The 20,310-nt window shown below is 37.1% G+C and overlaps 1 long non-coding RNA gene and 1 pseudogene across 2 annotated transcripts in view; one reads left to right on the top strand and one right to left on the bottom strand.

Moving 5' to 3' along the window:
• LOC306653168 overlaps positions 1-20,310 on the top strand; it is a 425,241-nt gene that overhangs the window by 394,210 nt on the left and 10,721 nt on the right. The gene's annotated exons all lie outside the window — the stretch shown is intronic.
• Positions 1,274-3,341, bottom strand: LOC306649625 (N-acetyllactosaminide beta-1,3-N-acetylglucosaminyltransferase 2-like; annotated as a pseudogene). Its single transcript has 2 exons — positions 2,726-3,341; positions 1,274-2,655 (listed from the first exon to the last, which is right to left on the bottom strand). The product of its transcript is annotated as an N-acetyllactosaminide beta-1,3-N-acetylglucosaminyltransferase 2-like (transcript).

The following is a 20,310-nucleotide window of genomic DNA, read 5'->3' on the forward strand; positions in this document are numbered from 1 at the left end:
CCAAGGAAGCTGATTTTTCAATGGGCAAAAGATCTGAACAGATATTTCACTAAAGAAATACATACATATTGTCAAAGACATACAAGACACAGGGAAGAAGATATTCAGATACCTTACTAATTTGTTAAATGTAAATATGTACCAAAATGATGTCACTACCCACACACTATAAAGACTGAAAAATCTTTCTAGAATGACAGTGCTAGGTTTTGGTGAGGATATGGAGCAACTGGAATTTTAGTGTAGATGGAGAGCTTCTAAGGAGAAAGACTAAATTGTCTTCAAGAGAGCAAAGCCAACAATGTCATCATGCTTCTGGTGAAGAGAGCTAGCACAATTTGAAATAACTCCTTTTCTTTTGTGAGTCGAAATTGAGCATAAAATTTTATAATAAAATTTGGCCATATGGTCAATGAAAAGTTCTGACCATTAAATGGACACTTTATTTTAATTTTTTTTATTGTAAACAAACGGGATACATGTTGTTTTTCTGTTTGTACATGGAGTAAAGGCGTACCATTTGTGTAATTATAAATTTACATAGGGTAATGTTGTTTGATTCATTCTGTTATTTTTTCCCTTCCCTCCACCCCTCCCACCCCTCTTTTCCCTCTATATAGTCCTTCCTTCCTCCATTCTTGCCCCCTCCCACCCACCATTATGTGTCATCATCCACTTATCAGTGAGATCATTCGTCCTTTGGTTTTTTGAGATTGGCTTATCTCACTTAGCATGATATTCTCCAATTTCATCCATTTGCCTGCAAATGCCATAATTTTATCATTTTTTTAAAATATGGTGACTTTATTTCCACTTTTTTATAGTCCTTAGTACTGCATGTGATAAGAATTCTTATCTCTAAAAACACAAAAATATTTAAAGAAAGCATGTTACAAGATAGTACATATAAGCAATAGCTTGGCAGAATCAACTCTAGTAGTTCATACTCCCCAAAAAACAAAATTTTAAAATTCAAAAATAACCATTAGCTTTATTTAATATATGTTACACCTTAACATTTAAAATACCATGCTCTAGTTAAATATTCACCAACAACACTGTATACAAATAAAAATATTACACAAAATATATTTATGAAATGTTTTGGTCTTTGTTTGATCTGAACAATAAAAACACAGTGAGACAGGGAAGCAATCACTACTCAGAATAATAATTTTGTATAAGCAACATGTGAAAATATGGCAAGAATAGAATCCTGGGTTTTAAAACTGACAGACCATGTAAGAAAAGGTCTGCAACTTCAAACGTCACTATGCTTCCTGATCCACAGTGAAAATTCACAAACCTATATATCTGTCAGGGGCAATTCAATTTCCAATTGGCCATTATGAAATCATACTCATTATTTTCAAAAATACTAAAATCAGATCATTATTATGATACCACCTAGCAAACCAAACACAAGAGAAATTAAACTCATTCTCTCCTTATCATGACCACAAGAACATACCAAGATACACTGGATGTGTCACCTGAGTCTCATTTTGCAATATTAACTGATTAAATTAACATAAGAAAATACTGTTGGGGTGGCAGGAAATTTTGACTGAAGTCCATTTTCTAGATAATTTAAAAAATTCATCCAAATTTCATGAAAATAAATGTAATTCCATTTCACAAAAACCACTGAGTCATGAATAACAAAGTCATGGTAGCCATTAGGTTCATAAACACCTGAATTCCAGATAAATCAGGCATGATAATGGAAGTAGGAATAATATCATATAGCAGAGCAAAATAAAAACAACTTACAATGATCACATTCTAGGAACTTATGATTTCACATAGGAAGGGAGGACAAATTAGAAAATAATGACCACTAGCTGGTAGGCAAGTTCAGAACCAATCATCCCAACAAATCCTCCATAAAAATTATCATCTTCTGCTTTCTCTAGTCACAAAAGTACCAAACTAAAGGGTTTGGAGGCCCTCAAATGGATACTACTTATGAAGGTAATTCTGATGGTTTAACACAGAAATTACCCTAATGTGAGAAAACAGCATGAGAACTAGGGATATGTCTTTCTATGTAAAAATTAGCCTGTATATATTTTAGCATTTTAAATGAGCATTTTGCAACCGAGAGCAAATATCAATCATCTCTTGAGGTTTTCTACTATGTACTAACATCAGATCTACGTAAGAACAGATGTTATTCTTATTTTTTTCCTAGATATCAAATGTCCTGAAGCCTTTGTGTTTTTCTGGAATGAGGCCAAGTTTCTGAAGGCACATTCCAGTATAAACATCATCAATGGGGTAAAGATGGACCTGGTCAGTTATGTTGTACAGCCTCAGGGCCAGGTGGCCGGAGTAGAGGAACCCACTTCCCCCTGCATAAGGTGGGTAGACCCCAGAGAAAACCACCTCTGGGATGTAGTACTTCAGTCTCTTGTCTCGATGAGGACAGCATTGTGGATCACATCACCTATAAACAAATCTTTGGCTTTGTGCTTGGGAAAGCTATTCAAGTAATTCAGGATGTGATGAGTGTTCACAAAAACATCGTCATCGCCCTTGAAAACGAACTCTGTGTCTGGGCAGGAAGTGCTCACCCACCTGAGAAACAGCACTTCCTTCAGAGACAAGTTGAAGAAAGTGTCTCTATAGTTCCACATAAGAATGTCTTGGGGGCTGGGGAGATAGCTCAGCTGGTAGAGTGCTTGCCTCCAAAGCACAAGGCCCTGACTTTGATCCCCAGTACCGCCAAAAAAAAAAAAAAAAAAGAATGTCTTGGTGCTTCTCACTCTCAAATTTCAGCATGTCGGAAAGGTCAGGGTGGTTGTCTTCTGGGGAGTCTGGCCCAGCACTGTCTGGTTCCCCTCGTTGGTTTCTCTGACCCAGGACTCCCGAATTGCTTGCCTTCTGGCAAAATGTGGAGTGAGAGACTTAATTGCCAGCAATAAGAAGGGTTTCATTGCACATTTATTCGGTTGATCTATAAGCAGTGAATGATTTCGACATCTCAAATACAGGAGAAAGTCTTTAAATCTGTCTGGCAAATAGTAAAAATCTGTCACAACTGACATGACCCTCAGGTCAGGTTCACAATAATTCAGATGGCTTGTATTTGATGATCCATATACATCCCCCATTTGGTTGGCCAGCATGTTCAAAATGGAATTATACCGCTTGTTCAGGTTTTCTTGTTCCCTGTTCCAGTATGCTTGGGGAGGTAAGCTAGATGTCTTCCAGAACTTTTCTTTGGGTATTATTACTTTACCATTTCCATTTTTTACCTGGCTGCTGCTTTTGGAGACTTCCACATTTGCCATCATCAGGATACCCAACAACTTTATTCTTTGACGTCCAACACTCATTTCGCATATCTTGTCCAGGAGCAGTACCAGCTCGGCGAGGCAGGTGCAGGAGATCTCGGCTGCTGCATGCACGTCCCAGCTGCTCGCTCGGCTCAGCCTGGCGACCATCCCCACTCACGCTCCATGGGATGTGCCCTGGACTGGCAGCCCGGCGGTGTCTGCGGTGTGGACAGTTCTGGCTCGCCTCCAGCACATGTTGCCTCCACAGCCCTTTTATCATTCTTTATGGCTGAGTAATATTCCATTGTATATATATATACCACAGTTTCTTTATCCAATCATCAATTGAAGGGCATCTAGGTTGGTTCCACAATCTGGCTATTGTGAATTGAGCAGCTATGAACATTGACATGGCTGTATCTCTGTAGTATGCTGATTTTAAGTCCTTTGGGTATAGGCCAAGGAGTGGAATAGCTGGGTCAAATGGTGGTTCCATTCCAAGTTATCTAAGGAATCTCCACACTGCTTTCCAGAGTGGCTGCACTAATTTGCAGCCCCACCAGCAATGTATGAGTGTACCTTTCTTCCCACATCCTCCCCCACACCTGTTGTTGCTTGTATTCTTGATAATCTCCATTCTGATTGGGGTGAGATGGAATCTTAGGGTGGTTTTGATTTGCATTTCTCTTATTACTAGAGATGTTGAACATTTTTTCATATATTTGTTGATTTCTTGTACATCTTCTTCTGTGAAGTGTCTGTTCATTTCCTTAGCCCATTTGTCAATTGGGTTACTTGCTTTCTTGGTATAGAGTTTTTTGAGATCTTTATAGATTCTGGAGATTAGTGCTCTATCTGAAGTATGATTGGCAAGGAATTTCTCCCACTCTGTAGGCTCTTTCTTCACATTGTTGATAGTTTCCTTTGCTGAAAGCTTTTTAGTTTGAATCTATCCCAGTTATTGATTCTTGCTTTTATTTCTTGTGCTATGGGAGTCCTGTTGAGGAAGTCTGGTCCTAAACCAACATGTTGAAGATCTGGACCTACTTTTTCTTCTGTAATCTGCAGGGTCTCTGGTCTGATTCCGAGGTCCTTAATTCATTTTGAGTTTAGTTTCATGAACGGTGAGAGATAAGGGTTTTGTTTCATTCTGCTGCATATGGATTTCCAATTTGCCCAGCACCATTTGTTGAAGAGGCTATCTTTTCTCCATTGCATATTTTTGGCACCTTTGTCTAGTATGAGAAAACTGTATTTATTTGGGTTTGTGTCCGTGTCCTGTATTCTGTACCATTGATCTACCTTTCTATCTTGGTACCAATACCATGCCATTTTTGTTACTATTGCTTTGTAGTAGAGTTGAAGATCTGGTATGGCGATACGCCCTGCATCGCTCTTTCTGCTAAGGATTGCTTTAGCTATTCTGGGTTTCTTATTCTTCAAGATGAATTTCATAATTGCTTGCCCTATTTCTGTAAGGTACGTCATTGGGATTTTAATTGGAATTGCATTGAATCTGTATAGCACTTTTGGTAGTATGGCCATATTGACAATATTAATTCTGCCTATCCAAGAACATGGGAGATCTTTCCATCTTCTAAGGTTTTCGTTAATTTCTATCTTTAGTGTTCTGTAGTTCTCGTTGTGGAGGTCTTTCACCTATTTTTTGAGATTGATTCCCAAGAATTTTATTTTTTTGAAGGCTATTGTGAATGGGGTAGTTTTCCTAATTATTCTTTCCAAAGATTCATCACTTATGTATAAACATGCATTAGGTTTATGTGCATTATCCTGCTACTTTACTGAATTCACTTATGAGTTCTAAAAGTTTTCTGGGGGAATTTCCTGGTTCCTCTAAGTATATAATCATATCATCAGCAAATAGTGATAATTTGAGTTCTTCTTTTCCTATTCATATCCCTTTAATTTCTTTGGTCTGTCTAATTGCTCTGGCTAGAGTATCAAGGATGATATTGAATAGAAGTGGTGAAAGAGGGCATCCCTGCATTGTTTCAGTTTTTAGGGGGAATGCTTTCAGTTTTTCCCATTTAGAATGATTTTGGCCATGGGCTTAGCATAGATGGCCTTTACAATGTTAAGGAATGTTCCCACTATCCCTATTTTTTCTAGTGTTTTGAGCATGAAGGGGTGGTGTATTTTATCAAATGCTTTTTCTGCATCTATTGAAATAATCATGTGATTCTTGACTTTAAGTCTATTGATATGGTGAATTACGTTTATTGATTTCCTGATGTTGAACCAACCTTGCATCCCTGGGATGAAACCCACTTGATCATGGTGCACTATCTTTTTAATATGTTTTTGTATGCGATTTGCTAAAATTTTGTTGAGAATTTTTGCGTCGATGTTCATTAAGGATATTGGTCTGAAATTTTCTTTCCTTGATGAGTCTCTGTCTGGTTTAGGTATCAGTGTGATATTGGCTTCATAGAATGAGTTTGGGAGGGTTCCCTCCTCTTCTATTTTATGGAATACTTTGAGAAGTATTGGAATGAGCTCTTCTTTAAAGGTTTTGTAGAACTCGGCTGAGAACCCATCTGGTCCCGGACTTTTCTTTGTTGGAAGGCTTTTGATGACTTCTTCTATTTCATTACTTGAAATTGATCTATTTAAATTGTGTATGTCCTCCTCATTCAGTTTAGGCAATTCATATGTCTCTACAAACCTGTTGATGTCTTTGAAATTTTCTGTTTTGTTGGAGTATAGATTTTCAAAATAGCTTCTAATTATGTTTTGTATTTCAATCCTGTCCATTGTGATATTTCCTTGTTCATTCCGAATTTTAGTGATTTGGGTTTTCTCTCATCTTCTCTTTGTTAGTGTGGCTAAAGGTTTATCAATTTTGTTTATTTTTTTCGAAGAACCATCTATTTATTTTGTCAATTTTTTGTATTGTTTCTTTTGTTTCAATTTCGTTGCTTTCAGCTTTGAGTTTAACTCTTTCCTGTCTTCTAATATTTTTGGTGTTGGTCTGCTCTTCCTTTTCTAGGGCTTTGAGCTATAGTGTTAGTTCGTTTATTTGTTAAGTTTTACTTCTCTTATTGAATGCACTCCATGAAATAAATTTTCCTCTAAGTACTGCTTTCATAGTGTCCCAGAGATTTTGTTATGATGTTTCTTTGCTCTCATTTACCTCTAAGAATTTTTTAATTTACTTCCTAATATCTTCTGTTATCCATTCATCATATAATAGCATATTGTTTAATCTCCAGGTGTTGGAGTAGTTTCTATTTTTTACTCTTTCATTTATTTCTAATTTCAATCCATTATGATCTGATAGAATACAAGGTAGTGTCTCTATCTTCTTGTATTTGCTAACATTAGCTGTGTGGCATAATATATGGTCTATTTTAGAGAAGGATCCATGTGCTGCTGAGAAGAAAGTGTATTCACTCTTGGTTAGATGGTATATTCTATAAATGTCCATTAAGTCTAAATTATTGATTATGTTATTGAGATCTATGGTTTCTTTATTCAATTTTTGTTTGGAAGATATGTCCAGTGGTGAGAGAGATGTGTTAAAATCACCTAGTATTATTGTGTTATGGTCTATTTGATTTCTGAAATTGAGAAGGATTTGTTGACATAAATTGATGAGCCACTGTTTGGGGCATAGATGTTTATGATTGTTATGTCTTGCTGGTTTATGCTTCCCTTAAGCAGTATGAAATGTCCTTCTTTATCCCTTCTGACTAACTTTGACTTGAAGTCCTCATTATCTGAAATGATCCCAGCTTTTTTGCTGTGTCCATGTGCATGGTATGTTTTCCCCATCCTTTCACCTTTAGTCTATGGGTATCTCTTTCTATGAGGTGAATCTCTTGGAGGCAACATATTATTGGGTCTTTCTTTTTAATCCAATCTGCCAGTCTATGTCTTTTGATTGATGAGTTCAGGCCATTAACATTCAGGGTTATTATTGAGATATGATTTGTATTCCTGGTCATTTGGCTCATATTTTAAAGTTTCATTTATTTATTTATTTTTTTGACATGACTTGGTTCCTCCTTTATTTGACAATTCCTTTAGGATAATTCCTCCCTTTGCTGATTTGCTTCTTGTTTTTCATTTCTTCCTCATGGAATATTTTGCTGAGAATGTTCTGTAATGCTGGCTTTCTTTTTGTAAATTCTTTTAGCTTTTGTTTATCATGGAAGGATTTTATTTCGTCTCAAATTTGAAGGTAAGTTTTGCTGGGTATAAGATTCTTGGTTGGCATCCATTTTCTTTCAGGGCTTGAAAAATGTTGTTCCAGGCCCTTCTAGCTTTTAGGATCTGGATCGAAAAATCTGCTGATATCCGTATTGTTTCCCCCGAATGTAATTTGGTTCTTTTCTCTCACAGCCTTTAAAATTCTGTCTTTATTTTGTATGTTAGGTATTTTCATTATAATGTGCCTTGCTGTGGGTCTGTTGTAATTTTGTGTCTTTGGAGTCCTATAAGCCTCTTGAACTTGATTTTCTATTTCATTCTTCAGATGTGGGAAATTTTCTGATATTATTTCATTGACTCGATTGTTCATTCCTTTGGTTTGTTTCTCTAAGCCTTCCTCAATCCCAATAATTCTTAAATTTGGCCTTTTCATGATATCCCATAGTTCTTGGAGATTCTGTTCATTATTTTTTACTATCTTCTCTGTTTGCTCAACTTTGTTTTCAAGATTAAATATTTTTTCTTCACTGTTTGAGATTCTGTCTTCTAGGTGTTCTATCCTATTGGTTATGCTTTCTACAGAGTTCTTCATTTGGTTTATTGTTTCCTTCATTTCAAGGATTTCTGTTTGTTTTTTTTTTTTTCCAATATCTCTAACTCTCTATTGAAATGATCTCTTGCTTCCTTATTTGTCTTTTAACTGTTGATTGGTGCGATCATTCAATGCCTGCATTTGCTCTTTCATCTCATCATTTGCTTCTCTGATCATTTTAATTATGTAAATTCTGAACTCCTTTTCTGTCATTTCTTCTGCCATGCTGTCATTGGTTTTATTGATGTAACATCTAGATTTGTGTGGGGCATTGTCTTCCCTTGTTTTCTCATATTGTTCAGGTATCAGTGGACCGCTGAGATATTGCAGATTTCCTGTATTGACTTATAATGTCCCTGAAGATTTCTAGTATATCACCTCTTAGCCTTCAGTAGCCTGAAGTCTTGGAGGAAGTTGTTAATGAGGAGCTCCACAAGGAAGCTGCCTCTGTAGGGCTGGTGGCCTTCAGGTGGGGTATGTTCTCTGCTAGTGGGCAGAGGTGCCTCCACTTGTTGATCAATGGTCATCCAAAGGGGAACTAGGCTGCAGACTGAGGCAAGGCCTGTTTGGGCCTGTGTCTCTGGTTTTACCATCCTTGTGGGAAAACCTCACCTGGCAGGGAGGACTCACATGGTGGGCAGGTCTTGCTTGTCAGTGCCCCTCCTAGTTCCCCTCAATCCACAACCCCCTCCTGCCTGGGCTGCCTTCCTCTGCAATGTTCTCAGGGGCCCGGACCTACCTCCTGGGCCTGGGAGCCTTACCCTTTGCAGACGAGTCTCCTTAGGCTGCCTCTCCTCAGAGAATTTGCCCGCAGTCCTGGAAACTTCACTCCACCCCTCTGCTTGTCTCTGTGCGGCTCTTCCACCAAGAAGCCACCTAGGTCCTGGGACCCTGCTCTGCACCTAATTGTCTGGCTATGTTGCCCCTCCTCTGAGCAGCTACCTGGAGCCCCGTACAGTCGCTCCGAGTCCCAGCAACCCGCCGCACGCCTCTTCCTCCAGGCAGCCACCCGGTGTTCTGGTGCGGTCACTAGGAGTCCAAGTAACTCACTGCGCACCTCCTCCTCTTGACAACCGCCCGTATCCCTGGGCAGTCACTCCGAGTCCAAGTGACCCACCGCGCTCCTCCTCCTCCTCCGCACAGAACACCTGGTGTTCAGTAGCAGTTGCTCTGAGTCCAAGTGACCCGCCGCACACCTCCTCCTCTGGGGAGCCGCCCGGAGCTCCGATGCGGCTGCTCTGAGTCCAAGAGACCCGCTGCGCTCCTCCTCCTCCTCCAGGCAGCCCCCCAGTGTTCAGGAGTGGTTGCTCTGTGTCCAAACAGCTCGCCACACAGCTCCTCCTCTGGGCAGCTGCCTGGAGCCCTGGTGGGTCGCTCTAAGTACAAGCACTGTGCTGAGCGGCCTCCTCTATGATGCTTCCAGTTGTCCGAGTTCACTGCACCAGCGGGGGTGGGGTGTCATGTTGGGCAACTCTACTTCACAAAGTTCCCTGCGTTCCGGGACTACCGCCCCATCTGAGATGCCTCCCCAATGGGAGAGACTCACCCGGTGGCTTTGAGTTGGTCCCAAGTCTCTCAATATCTCCTCTTCTTGAATCCTGAGTCCTGGAGCAACATGAAATGCAGCCACCCTCTAGTCTGCCATCTTGAAAAAACACTTTTTTTTTTTAACACATATATGGATTCAGAAAATATGAGTGTCCATATATCTTTTCTTGAAAGAAAATAACTGCTTATAGTTCAGCAAAACTTCAAAGAGAAAAGGACAGCGTCTAAAAATGGTTAAATTGGCAAAGAGATAAAATTCTAGGATGACAGCCTAGCTAAAATTAATGTAAATTCTGTAAAGAAATCAAAAGGGCCCCAAAAGGATGTCATAAGGAAGAAAGTAAGTGTTGTTATGAAAAAATTGCATGTTAGTAAGAAGGTTGTAAATGGAGAAGGGTGGGGTAAAGCAGGCATTTCCCTTGCAGTTTGATTAAAAGAAGTGAATGAGCTTGAGAACTGAAAAATCAGAAAAACATCAGTTAAGTACATCATCAACAACACCAGGTATTTTTTTTTCTAGTAATAGGTAAGTTAAAATAATAATTTAAGTACTACTGTGTATTGCCCTTCCTACTTTTTCCTTCTTTCATTTTTTAGGAATCATAGTTCTTAAGTAGCATGTGCTTCATGACATTGTTAAAAGATAAATTTATGCACATCAAAGTTATGAAGAGTTTACTTGAGCAGACAGTGATTTGTAAATCAGGCAGCATTAAACCAAACATGGTGAGTTCCACCAAGGGTCACCAGGGGAAACCTTTTATAAGGTATTTGTCCAAGTTAAAATGGGAACTCCTTAGTTAGAGGTTAGTTCATGGATTCTGATTGGTTAATTCGCTAGTGAGAAGTTAGCTTGTAGTTTCTGATTGGTTAAGTTTAAATTGAATTTTCCTAAGCTGTAACCACTCACACTGAGTTAAGTTTTGATTTGGTTATAAAAAATCAGGGCAGTGAATCTGCTTCAGTCTATTAGCATCCAAGTTAATGATTTAACAACCTGAAATAATATCTTCCATTTTATGTGTCCAATCAGTACTAAACTCCATAGACAATAACATATAATAACAGTGTTTAAAATTTTTGAGTTAATTTATACAGAAAAATAGGAAGTCACTTATACTTAGAAAATAATGTAGATTCTATAATAGAACAATAATAACATGGGTATGAGTCAGGGATCAGCCAGAGAAGCAGTTTCATGTACATATATACATGTATATGCTTATATTCTAGATGAATGTATTTATAGTATGTTAAGGGGCTTTCTAAGTCAGGCCAGAGTCCAGAGGGTAGAGAGGCAGACAGGAAAGGATGATCATAAAACATCTAGACCCTCATGAGCAAGAGCTGGAGGTTAGAAATACTCCATTGCATGCCAGTAAGAAAGAGCCATACATATATATTTGTATCATAAAGTATCTGGGGTGGTATCATTGCATTGTCTTTGCCAAATTCTATTGATTAAAAATGAAGCATGACTGTGAGATGCCTTTTGAAAGTGAAACATCCAGTTAAATATGAAATCATTTGAAAATAATTTCCTCTTTACAAAAAAAAAGATTTAGTTTTAGAATCACAAGACTATGTCTGTGTAGTTTAAAACAGATAAAAAGATGGCTGGCTGCATGATAGAAACTACCAGAGCAATTACCAATACTAAAAAGTAAGCACCATAAAAGTATAGAAATCTAATTTCACTCTTGGAAAGACTCTTTAACAGCTATTCATTCCTAATCAGCCTCAAGTTGTAATGAATAGAATAATAAGCACCATTAGAATAATTCACTATTCATCAAGAATAATAAACCACTTAGAATAACAAGGGTAAAATAATAAGCCAGTGTTTAAATCATGGAAAAGGATGGGGGAGGGGGAGGGTTCTTAGAGGAGTTGAGCTTATTGGTATGGTGAGCTGCTGAATGCCCCTAATGTGTGGAATTGTGTATTGAACTCCTCAGAAGCCCACCTCTGCTTTATGCTCATGCTATTGTGTGATTTGTGAATCCCTGATACTGGACACCTAGAGTGCAGAGGGAGAGAGAGAGAGAGAGACAGAGACAGAGAGAGAGACGGGGATGGGGAGACTTCCCAAGGCTCCATTTTAACTAGGATGATTCTTCTTTATAAATTTCTTCTTTATAAATTCCACCTTGATCCCATTTTCTTCAGCTGTCCTTTCTACTGAGAATAGGATTGATTTCTAACTTAACCCATCAAAAATCTGCCCATCATTTAAGGCTCAGATAATTAGCTATTGCTTTCTTTTCATCCTTTGCAAATCTAATTTCTCATCTACTCACCCTTCCTGGCAGAGGTGAGCATAGAACTCAGAGAATCTTAGAAACAAAGGAGACCTTAAAGATGACTCAATCCAACTTTCTTCTTTGAAGATAAAAAATATAGAAGAGAAAATCTTAAGATTTTAATTCAAAGGAAACTCTTCCTTTCCAAAGAAGTAATGATAAAGTTATTTTTACTGCTGTGGGTTATTTTTATTGCTGTGTTATAAAGGAGTATGGACACTAGTAAGATGCTGGAGGAAACTGTAGGTTCTTTTCCTATCCATTGATTGTATGGCTAAGTCATTTTTTGGGGGGGGGGGGGTGGTACCAAGAATTGAATCCAGGGGTTTTAACCACTGAGCCACATTCCTAACCCTTTTTATGTTTTGTCTTGAGACAGGGTCTTGATAAGTTGCTTAGGGTCTCATTAAGTTGCTGAGACTGGCTCCAAACTTGTGATCCTCCTGCCTTAGTGTCCCAAATTACTGGGATTATAGGCAAGTACCATCACATCTGGGATCAGTTTAGGACTGAATTCCTTTCAGCAACTGTGTGAATCAATTGACTAATCTGTGATCCTCTAGTTCTCTTAGGTTTTTCATATACATTTATATGTACACTCTCTCTGTGATATATGTTATCACCATATATGTGTGATAACTTAAGGAGACATTGCATAAATTAATGAGGTGATATATATATATAAAGTATTTTGAAAAATGCATTTGAATGTATAACTGAAATATGAGGAAAATTAATTTATTACTGTACTCAAATATTTGAGTTTTTTAAAGTTAAACACTGTAACAAAAATTAATTTGGTTAAGAATTTTTACCTTCTTTGAATTATAGCCTGATTACCTTCCTGAAGATATATGATTTAGAATTCCCTTAGGCTTTAATGTGATGTTTGAAAATTCAATATTTGTATAACATTTGAGAGCTGATTTTTTCCCTTTAAAGGAAACTCATAGATAATTTTATTTGACTTAAAGCATGACCCTTTGAGAAGGATATTTTTTCAATATCTTTTGCATGGCTTACTATGTAGTACAGAACAGTTATCAGATTATTTGACCTCTGGTTGCAACTTTGGTAGTAAAAGTGAACAGGTTATTTGGATGAACTTAATGAATTAATCAATACTAATTTCTGCACAGTTTAACACATATTGGACTACACTGAAAAAGGTTAGTGAAGAAAGAGCTTTTGGTAGTTCCAAATTAGGGGAATATTTCCACGTGCAAAATCACTGCAAATACGTCTTACTGTAAATTTGTATTAATCTCTTTTCTCTATTCTTGGTAACTTCATGCTTGATTGTGTTAGGAAAAAATATGTGTTTCTAATAATATTGCAGTGAGTGCATAGATTCTGAAAACCTTTTGGTAAAACAAATTAGATATCAAATGACAGATACTATCACAATTGAATGTTAGCATCATAATAACCTACATAAAAAGAAACAATTATATGTTTATAGAAAATAGAACAATGTTGCTAAAAAGCTGTGTGTATAGTCAATGTAAAAATGGAAAATCTCTGACCCCATCTTTTCAATATCTGAATCCAGCTTCAGTTAAACAAATCACTCTCAATGATGAAAAGCACACACTGGTAAAGTTCATCTTTATTGCTTGCAGATTGCTAAGTAGTAGCTTTCCTCTCTAGTGGCTTATATGGAAAATTCATAAGATGGTGATTTTAGTAAGTAAAACATCCAAAAATGTCCAGATGTATCTACAGTTAGGACAAAGAGAATAGAAGATCCCTCTTCTCCTTTCTTTCCTTTCTTCTTTCCTTCCTTCCTCCCTTCTACAGTGGAGTATTGTGTATTCTAAATGAAGCCAATGGAAATGACAAGGCTCCAAGGAACAGAACCCGGACATTGAGAACAGGAATTTGAGGAACGGTGACTACAGAACAGAGTCCTGGAGAGTCAGTTAGGTTCAGATTTTCTGAGAAATATTTTGAAGCTTTAGGAGGAAATAAACTAAATCTGGGGTGTAAAATTCACTGGGAAGGACTGAGCTAGGCCTAGACACTTCAGAAGGAATTTGACGAAAAGGGACAGGAAATCTGATCTGGAGAAATTATATTTTACAAATGCAGGAAAAGTATAAAGAAACTCTACATAAAGTTGGCTGAAGTGTTAGAAGTGTGGAACAGAGTAGCCAATGAGGAAGTATCCAACTGGGAAGGATCTTGCATGGTAAGATGAAGGCCTTAGTTTTTATCCTGTAAGCATGGAAAACATATAAGCATTTTTAAGGGAGAAATTGATGAGTCTATAACAAAGGCATTTTTGTTAGCTAGGCAGCTTTTCCAATTCACTAGCAATAAATGATTAAAAAATAAGAGAGGTACCATTCCCATAACTGTTTAAAAATAGCTCACTTCCTCTTGCTGGCCTTCAGGCTGTAACCAGTGCTTAGCCTGGAATGCTGTCATGGGTTCCTGCTGTCCACTGCAGAGGCTGCGAGTGATCAGGGAATCTGTGGAGGAGCCACACACTGCTGTGGGTGCAAGGTGAACTCCTAGGAGGGAGGTTTAACTTGGTCTTGTAGGGCTGGGGAAAGCTTCTCAAGGAGGTGAAAGTCTGACACTTCAGAAATCTATCTACATAGGGCTTTTATGTCATAGTGATTATTGAAACCCTATCAACAACACCCACTTTCCCCTTAAAATTTTTTTTTTTCATGTGCCAAGTAAAATAAACTCTCCAAGACTTGCTATAGATAAATATATGAACAGTTAGGCTTTATAGTTAAGACTCTACTGCTTATTCTTATAAAGCCATATTTTTAGTACCACTTAGAAAACAGTATCTTAATGAGATTCATTCCCACTTGAATGGGCTCCATCTTGCAATCAATTTTCTGTTGCTTGTAAAGCATGCCTCTGTGTTCACAATTTTATATGAAAGGAGAGACATTGCTTTTTGCTCTCTCTCTCTCTAGAAGGATTACTAAATGACTGAGCATTACATTTTCCCCCTCCAGAATTAATTGCATTTTAATGAAGAATACACCATTTCATATACAACTTACTGACAGCCATTCCTTGATGGCCCAACAGCAGGAATAATGCAGAATTATGTGAGAACAGGGAAGCTGTGATACTTCTCTATCCAGCCTACTCCATTCTCCATTGTTCCATTAAGTATTTAGCTACCATTAAGTGAATGTTCAGATTCTCTTCAAATAAGTTTCAAATAGTTTTAAAGTATCCAGAAACCAAGATAGGAACAATGTTCCTATTTCTGCAACTTTGAACTCAACTGCCATCATAATTAATGGTGGCCACTCCAAGGATAGAAGCACACAAATCTTAATGGAGTTCTCCTTTTGTGTAACATCAGTGACCTATGGAAGGAAAAGAAAGGAGACTCTATTGTGTCACCTTGGTCACTAATGATAGTGAAGAAAAAAATAAAACTGTTTCAAAGATACATTTGCTTCAATAACAAACAGGGGCAACTTCAGAGGGTTCAAATGAGGAGAGTTTACCAAGGGAGTATTTACACAAATATCAGCCAGAGGAACCATCAAGGTCCCAAATAAAATAGTCAGAGAAAAATAAATAATTACTCATTCTTTCACCTTCTTCTTCTATTCAAGCCTATGTTGAATAGCATTTGCAGATAAATGGATGGAATTGGAGATATCAACATACCTAGAATTGAAAGAACAAGGGGAGGAAATAGGATTTTCAAAGACCAGAGAATGAAGGAGTCATAGAGGATAGACTGAAGGAATAGTTACCCTGAAACTCCAGAACTAACATCAAACACCTGTAGCTGAAGCTGGGGAGAAACATCTAGGTTTTCTCACCTTCTGCCCTCAAATCTACATATGCTGGTCTCTAGTCCATCGAGGAGCCAGGTGACAAGAGAACCAGAGCATAGTGTGCATTGCCATTCTTCCAGAGTGTACAACTTAGAGGTGGTGGTTTATTTTATGTGGTCAAATTGACTGGGCTATGCGTACCCAGATATTTTGAAACATTATTCTGTGTGAGAATATTTCTGGAAGAGATTAGTATTTGAATCAGTACATTTGAGTAAATCAGAATTTCTTCAACAATGTAAGTGGGCATTATCCAGTCTATTGAAGGACTGAATAGAAGGAGAAGATGGAAGAATGAATAATTATTTCTGTTTTTCTCTGATGACCAGCAATGGGACATTGATCTTCTCCTGCCCTCGGGCTGGACCTTATACCATTTGCCCTGTGTTTCTCAGGATTTGACTGAGAGCTCACACCATATGAGTATGACATTGTACTTTGGATTTTGAATTTGGCTATTTTCCTGGGCTAGTGAGATGAGATAGGATTCTGTCTCATGGAACTGGGCAGCAGCAATGAGTCCAGCTCAGAGTCAGCCACACGATCATGAAGCCACATAACCAATGCTATGTAAAGTACTATGTGGCTAAGCTGTGATGTCAGGTAGGCTAGGTGTACTAAATGCATTTTTGACCTATGATATTTTCAATTTGTGAGTGTTTTATTGGGACATAAAACCACTGAAGTTGAGGAGCATTTGTGTATATAAGTGTAAATTATCATTTTAGCATCAAAGGATTTGCTCCAATCCTTTGAGATCAGAGTTTTTGTATCTTATTAGAAGAGCAGGAGAGAGGATGAAATGTCATTTCACATTTTTAATTTGTTCTTTATGACTATACATGACAGTAGAATATATTTTGACATATTTATATAAACATGAAGTACATCTTATTCTAATTATGATCCCAGTCTTGACATTGAACATGATGTAGAGATTCACTGTGCTACATTCATATATGTACATAGGGAACAGGTCAAGATTAATTCCACTGTCTTTCTTATTCCTATCTCTTCTCCCTTTCTTTTATTCCCTTTGGTCTAATCTATTCAACTTCTGTTATTCCCCTCCCTACTTGTTGTGTTAACATCCACATATCAGAGAGAATATTCCACCTTTGGTTTTTTGTGATTGGCTTATTTCACTTAGCACAATAATCTCCAGATCCATCCATGTACCAGTAAATGTCAAAAAGTCCTTTTTGATGGCAGGGTAATATTCCATTGTGTGTATATATCACATTTTCTTTATCCATTCTTCTGTTTAGGGCATCTATTTGGTTCCATAGCTTAGCTATTGTGAATTGAATTGCTATAAACATTGATGTAACTGTATCACTGTAGTATTCTGATTTTAAGTCCTTTGGGTATATACCAAGGAGTCAGATGGGTGGGTCAAATGGTGGTTCCATTCCAAGCTTTCTGAGAAATCTGCATACTTCTTTCCAGAGTGCTTGCACCAATGTGCAGCCCACTAGAAATGTATGAGTGTATCCTTCCCCCACAGCCTCACCAACATTTATTGCTACTTGTATTTTTTTATTTATTTATTCATTTTTAATTTTTTTACAGACTGCATTTTGATTCACTGTACACAAATGGGATACATCTTTTCATTTCTATGGTTGTACATGATGTAGATTCATACCATTTGTGTAATCATACATGCACATAGGGTAATGATGTCTGTCTCATTCCACCATCTTTCATACCCTCCCTCCCTCTCTTTTCCCTGTATATAATCCAAAGTTCCTCCATTCTCCTCTCACCCCTCCTCCCCCATTATATATCATCATCCACTTATCAGGGAAAACATTCTACCTTTGTTTTTCTGGGATAGGCTTATTTCACTTAGCATGATATTCTCCAATTCCATCCATTTATTTGCAAATGCCATAATATTATTCTTTATGGTTGAATAATATTCCATTGTGTATATGTACCAGAGTTTCTTTATCCATTCATCTGTTGAAGGCATGTAGGTTAGTTCCTCAATGTATTTTTGTGTGTGTGTTGCCATTCTGACTGGAGTGAGATGAAATCTCACTGTAGTTTTAATTTGCATTTCTCTAATTACTAGAGATGTTGAACATTTTTTCCTGCGTGTATTCGCTATTCATATTCTGTGAAGTGACTGTTTCAGTTCCTCAGACCATTTATTGATTGTGTTTTTTTTCCTGTGTTAAGTTTTTTTGAGTTCTTTATATATCCTGGAGATTAGTAGTCTATCTGAGGTACAGGTAGCAAAAATTTTCTGATTCTGTAGGCTCTCACTCTTCACATTCTTGACTGTTTCCTTTACTGTAAAGAAGCTTTTTAGTTTTATATCGTCCCATTTATTGTTTTTTTAATTTTACTTATTGTGCTTTAGGAGTCTTGTTGAGGAATTCTGTTCCTGAGGTGACATGATGGAGATTTGGGACTACTTTTCTTTTAATATATGCAGGATCTCTGGTATAATACCTAGGTCCTTGAACCACTTTGATTTGAGTTTTGTGAAAGGTGATAAATAGGGGTCTAATTTCATTGTGTTACATATGAATTTCCAATTTTCCCAGCAGCATTTGTTGAAGAGGCTATCTTCTCTCCAATGTATAGTTTATGATGCTTGTGTCTAGTATGAGATAGCTGTATTTATGTGGTTTTATCCCTGTGTCCTCTATTCTGCACCATTAGTCCTCATGTCTGTTTTGGTGCTAAGATCATGTTGTTTCCTTACTATAGCTCTGTAGTATAATTTAAAGTCTGGTATTGTGATGCTTCCTGCTTAATTTTTCTCACTGAGGATTGCTTTACCTATTCTGGGCCTCTTATTTTTCCAAATGAATTTCATGACTGCTTTTTCTATTTCTATGAAGAATATCATTGGGATTTTAAAAGGAATTGCATTAAATCTGTATAATTCTTTTGGTAGATGACCACATTGGCAATGTTAATTCTGCCTATTCAAGAACATGGAAGGTCTTTCCATTTTCTAAGGTCTTCTTCATTTCTTTCTTTAGTGTTCTGTTGTTTTAATTGTAGGGGTTTTCACCTCTTTTTGTGGATTGATCACCAGTAATTTTTTTTCTTAAGGGTATTGTGACTGGAATAGTTTTCCTAATTTCTGCCTCGGCGGCTTCATTGTTGGTGTATAGGAACACATTTAATTTATGGGCGTTGTTTTTGTATTCTGCTACTTTGCTGAATTTGTTCATGAGCTCTAAAAGCTTTTTGGTACAGTCTTCTAAATACAGAATCATGCCATTGGCAAATAGGGAGAGTTTGAACTCTTCTTTTCATATTCGTATCCCTTTAATTTCTTTCCTTAGCCTAATTGTTCCGGCTAGGGTTTCAAGAACTATGTTGAATAGACCTGGTGAAAGAGGGCATCCTGGTTTGTTACAGTTTTTAGAAGCAATGCTTTCAATTTTTCTGCATTTAGGATGATATTGGTCTTGGATTAAACAGATATGGCTTTTACAATGTTGAGATATTTTTCTGCTAGTTTTTCTCATGTTTTGAGCATGCATGGATGCTGGATTTTGTCAATTGCTTTTTCTGCATCTATTGAGATAATCATGTGATCACTATCTTTAAGTCGATTTATGTGGTGAATTACATGTTGATTTCCAGGGGTTGAACCAACTGTGCATCCCTGGAATGACTAGATCACGGTGCACTATCGTTTTAGTATGTTTTTGTATGTGATTGATCAGAAGTTTTGAGAATTTTAGTATCTATGTTCATCAGGGATATTGGTCTGAAGTTTTCTTTCCTTGATGTGTCTTGGTTTAGTTTTGGTATCAGAGTGATGCTAGCTTCATAGAATGAGTTTGGAAGTATTCTCCCCCTTTTTATTTCATAGAATATGTTAAGGAGGATTAGTGTGCATTTTTCTTTGAAGGTCTGGTAGAACTCAGCTGAGAATACTGTTGTATTGCGATTCTAATTTATCTCTAAGTATTTTTTTTTATTTCACCCCTCATTTCCTCTGATATCCATTGGTGATTCAACAGTATAATATTTAGTCTCCAAGTGTTAGAGTAGCTTCTACTTTTTATTATATCTTTAAATTCTAATTTGATTGCATTATGCTCTGATAGAATGCAAGGTATTATCTCTAATTTTTTGCATTTGCTAAGTGTTGCTTCATGGCCTAAGATGTGTTCTATTTTTAGAAAATGATCCATGTACTGCTGAGAAGAAAATGTATTCAGTCATTGATGGATGAAATAGTTTATATGTGTCTGTGTAGTCTAAATTATTAATTGTATTTTTTAGTTCTATAGCTATTTATTTAGGTTTTATTTTCCTATTTTTTGCCTCTCAATGATGAGAGAGGCATGCTAAAGTCACCCATTATTATTGTGTTCTAGTCTATTTGAAATTGGGAAGGATTTGTTTGATGTACGTTTATGTTTCATTGTTGGGGCATAAACATTTATGATCATTACTTCTTGTTGTTTTATAATTCTCTTTAGTTTAACTTTGGATTGAAATCCACTTTATCCAATATGAGGATAGAAACCCCTGCCTGTCTACAAGATCCATGTGAATGATATATATATTTTTCCCATCCTTTTATCTTCAGTCTATGGATGTCT

This window comes from Sciurus vulgaris (genome assembly GCF_902686455.1).
Source record: "Sciurus vulgaris genome assembly, chromosome: 2".
Taxonomy (NCBI): Eukaryota; Metazoa; Chordata; class Mammalia; order Rodentia; family Sciuridae; genus Sciurus; species Sciurus vulgaris.